This window comes from Rhipicephalus microplus, unplaced genomic scaffold, assembly GCF_043290135.1.
Source record: "Rhipicephalus microplus isolate Deutch F79 unplaced genomic scaffold, USDA_Rmic scaffold_631, whole genome shotgun sequence".
Lineage (NCBI taxonomy): Eukaryota > Metazoa > Arthropoda > Arachnida > Ixodida > Ixodidae > Rhipicephalus > Rhipicephalus microplus.
In genome coordinates, this window is record NW_027465189.1 from 7,086 (window position 1) to 17,500 (window position 10,415).

General features: G+C 59.5%; 3 non-coding genes across 3 annotated transcripts in view; all 3 read left to right on the forward strand.

Annotated features, from left to right (window-relative positions):
- The first annotated feature begins 5,501 nt into the window (after positions 1-5,501).
- Positions 5,502-7,316, forward strand: LOC142795347 (small subunit ribosomal RNA). Its single transcript, XR_012892963.1, has one exon. It is a non-coding gene; the product is annotated as a small subunit ribosomal RNA (ribosomal RNA).
- A 1,719-nt stretch (positions 7,317-9,035) lies between these two features.
- LOC142795344 (5.8S ribosomal RNA) lies at positions 9,036-9,188 on the forward strand. Its single transcript, XR_012892960.1, has one exon. It is a non-coding gene; the product is annotated as a 5.8S ribosomal RNA (ribosomal RNA).
- A 1,154-nt stretch (positions 9,189-10,342) lies between these two features.
- The window catches only part of LOC142795345 (large subunit ribosomal RNA), a 4,033-nt gene continuing 3,960 nt past the window's right edge, over positions 10,343-10,415 (forward strand). Inside the window, exon 1 of the ribosomal RNA XR_012892961.1 lies at positions 10,343-10,415. This exon is cut by the window's right edge and continues 3,960 nt beyond it. This is a non-coding gene — a ribosomal RNA (large subunit ribosomal RNA).

The following is a 10,415-nucleotide window of genomic DNA, read 5'->3' on the forward strand; positions in this document are numbered from 1 at the left end:
CGGCAGACGCGTTTTTTTTTTTCCTTCGCCCCGGCAGACGTGGTTCCCCCCCCCCCCCCCTCCGTCTTTCTTTTTGTTTTTTTTTTCGCCGCGGCTGAAGTGGATTTTTCGGTGCCTCGACGCCCCGGTAGTCGCGGTTTTTCCGTTTCCGCACGGCCCCGGCTGACGCTGCTCGGTCACAGTCGCCTTTTGTGAGGATTGCAGACTTCTTGAGCGCGGGTGTTTTTTTTTTGTTGTTGTTGTTGTTTTATTACGCATTCGCTCCAGCAGACGCTGTTTAGACTTTTTGTTTCCTCTTTTATCCTGCGACGAGGTGACGAGGTTTATTCGGTGCCCCGCCGCCCCGGCTGAAGTGATTTTTCCTGTCCCGTGCCGCCCCGGCTGACGCGGTTGGGACTTCGCGTTTGTTCGGCCGCCACGGGTTTTGGCGCACTCGCTCGGTTGCTTGTTGTTGCCACTTGTTGCGAACCCAGGTTTCTTGAGCGAGCGCGGGCGTTTTTTCTTCCTTTCTTTCTTTGTTCTATGTGTTAGCGAATCGGCCTTTAATATCACACGAGGACTCACAACCAACAATTTTCAGTTTGAAGTGTAAAAAATCTGCAGGTGTTGACGTAACTGACTTGCCCCGTACCCTTGAGTACATCCATGAAGTTCTCGTAGTACTACTAAATCGCATTATTCCAAGTGGAGAAATTCCCATAAACTTGCAAACCTCTACACGAAAATCGGTGCGCGTGATAAAGTTGAAAATTATCGTCCGATATCAAATGTGCCTTCTATAACACAAATTCTAGGAAAAAAAAAAAAAAACACTTGTTCGCCGTTCTCTGCGCCGTGACTGGCAGCACTCCGGCGAAGCGAAACGGGGTCGATTCGAGCACGATATCGGCGTCTTTCGACGTGCTCGCCGGCGACCGTCGCACGAGTACGTCGCACGAGCGCGTCTGCCGGGGCGCCGTTTGCGAAGCCGACGCAAAAGTGGGAACCGCCGCTCGGATGATCGCCGCTTTCGGCAGAGTGAGTGTTGGCACTCCGGGGAAGCGAAACAGCGTGAATGCGCCCACGAAATCGGCGTATTTTGAAGTGCCCGCCGGCGACCGTCGCACGAGTACGGTAAACCGCGTCAGCCGGGGCGTAGTTCGGGACGCCGACGAAAAAGTGGGAAGCGCAACTCGGATCTTCGCCGTTTTTGCAGGAGTGAGTGGCGGCCCTCCTGCGAGACCAAGAAGCATCGATTCGTGCACGAATTCGGCGCCTTTCGACGTGATCGCCGGCGACCGTCGCTCGAGTAGGGCAAACCGCGTCTGCCGGGGCGGGCTTCGGGACGCCGATGCGAAAGTGGGAAACGCTGCTCGGATGTTCGCCGTTTTTGGCCGAGTGAGTGCTGGCACTCGGGCGAAGCCAAACGGGGCCGATTACGGCACGATATCGGCGTCTTTCGACGTGCCCGGCGGCGACCGTCGCACGAGTACGGTAAACCGCGTCAGCCCGGGCGGAGTTCGGGACGCCGATGCGAAAGTGGAGAACGCCGCTCGGATCTTCGCCGTTTTTGGAGGAGTGAGTGGCGGCACTCCGGAGAAGCCAAGGAGCGCCAATTAGCGCACGATATCGGCGTCTTTCGACGCGCTCGCCGGCGACCGTCGAACGAGTAGGGCAAACCGCGTCTGCCGGGGCGGGGTTTACGACGCCGACGCAAAAGTGGGAACCGCCGCTCGGATGTTGGCCGTTTTTGGCAGAGTGAGTGCTGGCACACCGGCGACGCGAAAGAGCGCGAAAGCGCCCACGAAAGTGGCGTATTTGGACGTGCTTGACGGCGACCGCTGCAGGAGTACGAAAAACCACGTCAGCCGGGGCGAGCGACCCACGGCGGTCTGGGTGCTTATCGCTGCTATTATAGGGGCACCCCGGCAGACGCAGAAAAAAAAAATTTTTTTTCGACCTTCTTTTTTGCTGGTCGAGCTCGGGTAACCCAGGTCGCAATGGGAGCCGCGCACGAAAGCGGCGTCGCGAGACGCGTTCGCGGTCGCTAGTCGCACGAGCTCGGCAACCGCGTCAGCCGGCGCGGAGTTCGGGATGCCGACGGCTAAGTGGGTACCGCTGCTCGGATGTTCGCCGTTTTTGGCCGAGTGAGTGCTGGCACTCCGGCGAAGCGAAACGGGGCCGATTCGGGCACGATATCGGCGTATTTCGACGTGCTCGCCGGCGACCGTCGCACGAGTACGGCAAAGCGCGTCTGCCGGGGCGAGGTTTGCGATGCCGACGAAAAAGTGGGAAGCGCCGCTCGGATCTTCGCCGTTTTTGCAGGAGTGAGTGGCGGCCCTCCTGCGAGACCAAGAAGCATCGACTCGCGCACGATATCGGTGTCTTTCGACGTGCCCGCCGGCCACCGCCGCACGAGTACGGCAAACCGCGTATGCCGGGGCGGGGTTGGCGACGCCGACGCAAAAGTGGGAACCGCCACTAGGATGTTCGCCGTTTTTGGCAGAGTGAGTGCTGGCACACCGGCGACGCGAAAGAGCGCGAAAGCGCCCACGAAAGTGGCGTATTTGGACGTGCTTGACGGCGACCGCTGCAGGAGTACGAAAAACCACGTCAGCCGGGGCGAGCGACCCACGGCGGTCTGGGTGCTTATCGCTGCTATTATAGGGGCACCCCGGCAGACGCAGAAAAAAAAAATTTTTTTTCGACCTTCTTTTTTGCTGGTCGAGCTCGGGTAACCCAGGTCGCAATGGGAGCCGCGCACGAAAGCGGCGTCGCGAGACGCGTTCGCGGTCGCTAGTCGCACGAGCTCGGCAACCGCGTCAGCCGGCGCGGAGTTCGGGATGCCGACGGCTAAGTGGGTACCGCTGCTCGGATGTTCGCCGTTTTTGGCCGAGTGAGTGCTGGCACTCCGGCGAAGCGAAACGGGGCCGATTCGGGCACGATATCGGCGTATTTCGACGTGCTCGCCGGCGACCGTCGCACGAGTACGGCAAAGCGCGTCTGCCGGGGCGAGGTTTGCGATGCCGACGAAAAAGTGGGAAGCGCCGCTCGGATCTTCGCCGTTTTTGCAGGAGTGAGTGGCGGCCCTCCTGCGAGACCAAGAAGCATCGACTCGCGCACGATATCGGTGTCTTTCGACGTGCCCGCCGGCCACCGCCGCACGAGTACGGCAAACCGCGTATGCCGGGGCGGGGTTGGCGACGCCGACGCAAAAGTGGGAACCGCCACTAGGATGTTCGCCGTTTTTGGCAGAGTGAGTGCTGGCACTCCGGCGAAGCGAAAGAGCGCGAATGCGCCCACGAAAGTGGCGTGTTTGGACGTGCTTGACGACGACCACCGCAGGAAAACGAAAAACCACGTCAGCCGGGGCGAGCGACCCATGGCGGTCTGGGTGCTTATCGCTGCTATTATAGGGGCACCCCGGCAGACGCAAAAAAAAAAAAAATTTTTTTTCGACATTCTTTCTTGCTCGTCGACCTCGGGTGACCCAGGTCGCAGTGGGAGCCGCGCACGAAAGCGGCGTCGCGAGACGGCTTCGCGGTCGCTAGTCGCACGAGCTCGGCAACCGCGTCTGCCGGGGCGGAGTTCGGGACGCCGACGGCTAAGTGGGAACCGCCGCTCGGATGTTCGCCGTTTGTGGCCGAGTGAGTGCTGGCACTCCGGCGAAGCCAAACGGGGCCGATTCCGGCACGATATCGGCGTCTTTCTACGTGCTCGCCGGCGACCGTCGCACGAGTACGGCAAAGTGCGTCTGCCGGGGCGGGGTTTGCGACGCGTACGCAATAGTGAGAACCGTCGCTCGGATGTTCGTCGTCTTTCGCCGAGCCAGTGCTGGCACTCCGGCGAAGCCGAACGGAGCCGATTCGGGCACGATATCGGCGTCTTTCCACGTGCTCGCCGGCGACCGTCGCACGAGTACGGTAAACCGCGTCAGCCGGGGCGGAGTTCGGGACGCCGATGCGAAAGTGGGAAGCGCCGCTCGGATCTTCGCCGTTTTTGGAGGAGTCAGTGGCGGCACTCCGGTGAAGCCAAGGTGCGCCAATTCGCGCACGATATCGGCGTCTTTCGACGTGCCCGCCGGCCACCGTCGCACGAGTACGGCAAACCTCGTCTGCCGGGGCGGGGTTTGCGACGCCGACGCAAAAGTGGGAACCGCCGCTCGGATGTTCGCCGTTTTTGGCAGAGTGAGTGCTGGCACTCCGGCGAAGCGAAAGAGCGTGAATGCGCCCACGAAAGTAGCGTATTTGGACGTGCTTGACGGCGACCGCCGCAGGAGTACGAAAAACCACGTCAGCCGGGGCGAGCGACCCACGGCGGTCTGGGTGCTTATCGCTGCTATTATAGGGGCACCCCGGCAGACGCAGAAAGAAAAAAAAAAAAAAAATGGGGACATGGCGTGCGTCACCGTGCGGCTTCGCAGCGTTGCCGAAGTCGCCGAGCCCTTCGACTGAGCCGAACGGCGGACAGGGAACGTTGGTCGGCCGTTCTAACCTGTCGGTGCCACGCCGAGACGTCGTTAAGGAAAACCGCGTCGTGGGCCTCTACGACGCCGTCGAGTCGTTGTACGTTTGGTGTCCAGCGTGTCGGCGGCGAGTAGCGGACACGTCGTTCACGACTTCGGTCTTTCGCAGTCGACGCGAACTTGCGGAGAGTCGTGGTGCCTCACGTTTTCGGCAGAAACCGCGGCGGAATTTTCCCGTGCGTGCGCGCACGACCTCGGTGCTGTGCCGTCAGCGTAGTGTTGCACAAACTCGTGGCCTACCCAAGGTGCGGTACGTTTGCGGCCGTATCCTCGGTGGGAATTTCGTGAGTAGGGTCGCAAATTCTACGACCTCGGCGGGTTTGAGAGCGACGTAGACTTGTGGCACGCTCAACGTGCCACACGTTTCGGGGCACACCCGCGGTGAAATTTTCTCGAGTACGCTCGTATTAGTGCCCAAGGAGGTCTGGGTACTTATCGCTGCTATTATGTGGGGGTTCTCGTGAGCGGCGTACGCGAAAGCGACCGGGTGTCTGATATGCGGCGGGCTTCGGCCTCGTCAAGCGTGTCCTCGGGTCTGCTCCAGGGGAATCCACGGCAGTCGTCTGCAGCCTCATCCGCTTGATGCGTTAGGGGCTGGTTGTCGGACGGTGCCGTTTTACCACGATATCGAGGTGTGTTCCGTGTCGTCCTCGGGCGATTCAGATGCGAAAGCGCCGAAGACGCGGGCGTGACCCGTCGTCTGGCGGCTTTGCAGTCTCGGCTCCGTTGCTAGTTCCGGCCGGTCCACCGACAGTGCAGCGGGCTTGGGCAACCCGCACGGCGCGACCGAGTCGATGCAACGAAAAAGAGCGAGCATGAACGTGCTTCTTGCCGCACGGCTCCCACTCGTCTTTCGGGAAGGTTGTGCCGTAGCGAGCTCGAACGCCGTCATCTCGGAGTGCAAAATAAGCGTGTTGGGGCGCCTGAAGGTGGCCTCCGCCGCACACAGACTGCGTCCGGCCCGCCGAAGGCGAGGACGGACGCGCAGTCGAACGATTACCTGGTTGATCCTGCCAGTAATCATATGCTTGTCTCAAAGATTAAGCCATGCATGTCTAAGTACATGCCGAAATAAGGCGAAACCGCGAATGGCTCATTAAATCAGTTATGGTTCCTTAGATCGTTTCTTCCTACTTGGATAACTGTGGCAATTCTAGAGCTAATACATGCAGTGAGCCTGGAGCCCTTTGGGTAACGGGTGCTTTTATTAGACCAAGATCGATCGGGTTTCGGCCCGTATTGTGTGGTGACTCTGGATAACTTTGTGCTGATCGCATGGCCACGAGCCGGCGACGTTTCTTTCAAGTGTCTGCCTTATCAACTTTCGATGGTAGGTTACTTGCTTACCATGGTTGTTACGGGTAACGGAGAATCAGGGTTCGATTCCGGAGAGGGAGCCTGAGAAACGGCTACCACATCCAAGGAAGGCAGCAGGCGCGCAAATTACCCACTCCCGGCACGGGGAGGTAGTGACGAAAAATAACAATACGGGACTCTTTTGAGGCCCCGTAATTGAAATGAGTACACTCTAAATCCTTTAACGAGGATCAATTGGAGGGCAAGTCTGGTGCCAGCAGCCGCGGTAATTCCAGCTCCAATAGCGTATACTAAAGCTGCTGCGGTTAAAAAGCTCGTAGTTGGATCTCAGTTCCAGACGAGTAGTGCATCTACCCGATGCGACGGCTCGGACTGAACATCATGCCGGTTCTTTCTTGGTGCACTTCATTGTGTGCCTCGAGATGGCCGGTGCTTTTACTTTGAAAAAATTAGAGTGCTCAACGCAGGCGAGTCGCCTGAATAAACTTGCATGGAATAATAGAACAAGACCTCGTTTCTGTTCTGTTGGTTTTTGGAATACGAGGTAATGATTAAGAGGGACGGACGGGGGCATTCGTATTGCGGCGCTAGAGGTGAAATTCTTGGACCGTCGCAAGACGAACTACTGCGAAAGCATTTGCCAAGAATGTTTTCATTGATCAAGAACGAAAGTCAGAGGTTCGAAGGCGATCAGATACCGCCCTAGTTCTGACCATAAACGATGCCAACCAGCGATCCGCCTGAGTTACTCAAATGACTCGGCGGGCAGCTTCCGGGAAACCAAAGTATTTGGGTTCCGGGGGAAGTATGGTTGCAAAGCTGAAACTTAAAGGAATTGACGGAAGGGCACCACCAGGAGTGGAGCCTGCGGCTTAATTTGACTCAACACGGGAAAACTTACCCGGCCCGGACACTGGGAGGATTGACAGATTGAGAGCTCTTTCTTGATTCGGTGGATGGTGGTGCATGGCCGTTCTTAGTTGGTGGAGCGATTTGTCTGGTTAATTCCGATAACGAACGAGACTCTAGCCTATTAAATAGGTGCGGGGTTCCCAGCACCTTACAACCTTCTTAGAGGGACAAGCGGCTCCTAGCCGCACGAAACAGAGCAATAACAGGTCTGTGATGCCCTTAGATGTCCGGGGCCGCACGCGCGCTACACTGAAGGAAGCAGCGTGTCTTTATCCCTGTCTGAAAAGACTGGGTAACCCGTGGAACTTCTTTCGTGATTGGGATAGGGGCTTGCAATTGTTCCCCTTGAACGAGGAATTCCCAGTAAGCGCGAGTCATAAGCTCGCGTTGATTACGTCCCTGCCCTTTGTACACACCGCCCGTCGCTACTACCGATTGAATGATTTAGTGAGGTCTTCGGACCGATGTCCGGCGCGGCCTTTCGGTTGCGCCGGTCTGTTGGAAAGATGACCAAACTTGATCATTTAGAGGAAGTAAAAGTCGTAACAAGGTTTCCGTAGGTGAACCTGCGGAAGGATCATTAACGGATTGTGAAGGGTGAGCGCCTCAGCTGCGTCTGCGCCCGACACTTTCTGCCGCTGACCCCGTTTGGACGCGGGGTCGGCTTTTCCCCACGGGGCTGCCTGAATGTGGAGCGGCACCCCGTGACAAATTGTTGCGCCCAGCGGACGCCAACACCGCGACCTTGGACGGTCGGCCAGGTGGCGGACGCGGGTACAAACGGCGCAACGCACTCATAGGTCGGCTTTCGACCCGCCACTGCACCGTGGCTCGAAGCGCTCGAAATGCGCGACCCGACCGCTGCGGGACCGCCTAGTACTGTAAACAGGAGCGGCGGAGCGCGAACGGCGAGTCGTGGTTACGTCGGTAGAAGGCGAGGCTGCGCGTTCCCGAAACGCCAGCCGAGTGCCCTCCCGACCGTTCGAGCGTGCAAGAACGAGACCCGACAATCGCGCGGCGACTGCCAAGTACGAGAGGAACGGCACAAGCGTCGGCGGTCGGTCAAGGAACTGGCGATGTGACGGGTCCGCTGTGCACCAGTGCATACCGTCCCGCCGTCCGCGGCAAGCGCCTCCGCGTCCTCGGGTGACGGAGGCTGCCGGTCGGTTCTTGCAGGCGAGGGATCTCGCTGGCACCGGTTCGCGTTGACGCGCGGCCGGTCATGGCACGGCGATGCGACGGCCGAGGTGCGCAGTACTCGATGGAGGAACCGCACGCTCCGATGACCGTCCCGCCCTCCGCGGCGTATGCGTACCGACCGTAATGGTTGCAGCAGCGCCGGCCGGCTTTTGAATTCGCCACACGAAACACGGTGCGAGATCGCGGTTAGGGGAGCGTCGACGTTGCCAGGCGTTTTGCTTGCTGCCGAGGGAAAGGCGGCACGGCCACGTCGCGCTCGTCGCGATTAGCGGGTCTGCGCGCTTTGGGAAGGTGCCGCAACGACTTGCCGAAAGAGGAAGCACGGAAGAACGAGGGACTTGGACGTCCCGACAATTGAACGCACTTGCGGCCAGGCCCTTGCTGGCTTCGTTCTTCCGCCTCGAGTAGGCTCGTACGCGGCTCCGGCGCCGAAAGTGGTCCTTGGCACCGACTTCGGTGGACGTGGGAAGTGCCGCGCAAGTACGGCGCGCCTGGCTCCACCTGTTGGCTAAAGTAGGCAGCCGGATCGGCATTTTGGTGTGCGGTGGCAAACCGTGGATGCGAAAAAAGCTTGTGCGATTTCGTGGAACAAAAAGCGGGGGTCCCCCTTTTTATGCGGAGGAGACCGACCCGCCTGCCGTGGTGAACCGCGACGCCACGGTAAAAACGGGAGAGGCTTGTCGATGGGACCGTGCATCCCGCGCTCCACGGAGGCCGGGAGGCGGCCGCCCGAGGAAATGTGTAGCCGTCGAGGCCCGCATCTGCGTGCACTCTTATCCAAATGGGTGTACCGCAGGCATTTTCTGGTTAGGCGGGCCAATGAGAGCGAGCACACAACGATACCTACGGGTCCGGCTTGGAGAACCGGCTTCGACGCCTCCCGAGTATTTATAGAGGGGTGGACCACGAAAGCACTCGCAAGTAGCGAAAGCGAAACGCCGTCCGAAACACACCGTTTGCTCGATTTGCGGCAGCCGAAAAAGGCGCGGCAGAGTTTTGGAGTCCAAGCGTGCGCTGAAAAGCGCCCTTCTTGGCCACTGTTTGGCCGAGTGCCAGAAACGTTTGGTTTTGACTGTACGGAATTGAACAAACACTTTTTCACGACTCTAAGCGGTGGATCACTCGGTTCTCGGGTCGATGAAGAACGCAGCCAGCTGCGAGACTTGGTGTGAATTGCAGGACACACTGAGCACTGATTCTTTGAACGCACATTGCGGCCTTGGGTCTTCCCTTGGCTTCGTCTGTCTGAGGGTCGGATCACATATCAAGAGAGCCTTCGGCGCACAAGGGAACGTGAGCCGTCGACTCGTTTTGACCGCGTCGGCAACACGGACAGCACGCTGAACACCTCACAGCGAGCGCCAACAGCGGCCACTCAAGGGCGAGACGGTGGCGACCGTCGTGCCAGAGCCCAACCGAAACGGGGGCGACCGACTGCATTGAGGATGTGGCACCTCGTTGAGACCGCCGCAGGACTTCGAGTCGGAAGGAAGCCTGCAGGGAAAGTGCGGTCGAGGTTGCGTACTCCTCTCTGCGACCGGGCGCGCAAGAGCTGCGAGAGCCACGGACGCGCAACTTTAACGCACGGTAAACACGAGGAGCGAAAGCCGGCCAGCAAAGCTTCTCCAGCCGTGCGCAAAGTGCGCGAGATCGCAGCCTTGCGTTGCGCTTGTTGCCCTCGAAGTAAGCAGGGTGTCCCGTAGACCGGGCGCTCGAACACGCTGCGGGGCCGTGCCTCCTCCAGGCTTTGCCGCGCGAACAGGGAACGTTCGCGCGCAAAGCGCAGGGAGGTGAGGAGGCTGCGCCCGACGTTTGCGGTTCGCTGCGTACGCGGTTGATGCGGAGAGCACGGCGCGACGACTTGCCGCGAAGCGGAAAAAGTCTCCCGCACGAGTTGGCGAAACGTTGGCGAAGCTTAAGGCGTTCTCGTCGTAGTCCGCCGTCGGTCTAAGTGCTTCGCAGTTCCCGTCCCGTTCAAAAAACTGGGCCACTCCAGTTGGGGCGGGGGCGACGCTACACGAGACGATGCCTCTCGCCAGGCTGCGTGGCTGCCCTTGCGGCGGCGGCGACTGGCCTCGGCGGTGTTTGGGCTTTCGACACGGTCGTTTATCACGCAACTGCTCGGACGACGCACGCGCGCAGCGGAATGCCGCTTGCCAGCCTTGTGAAGATGTGACCCTGTACAGGGTTGCGGGCGCACTTGGTAGGGCGTCGTACTCGGTTCGCGATGGGTTTACGAACGTGTCCCGTCACTTCCACGTCACACCGGTTGTGCGCCGCACGCGTGCAGCGGGGAAGCCGATTGCCAGCCTTGTGAAGAAGTGGCCCTGTACAGGGTTGCGGGCGCACTTGGTAGGGCGAGCGCACGCGGTCGTGCAGGAAGTTGATGGAAGCGAATGTATCCGCTGTCGACCTCAGATCAGGCGAGACAACCCGCTGAATTTAAGCATATCACTAAGCGGAGGAAAAGAAACCAACAGGG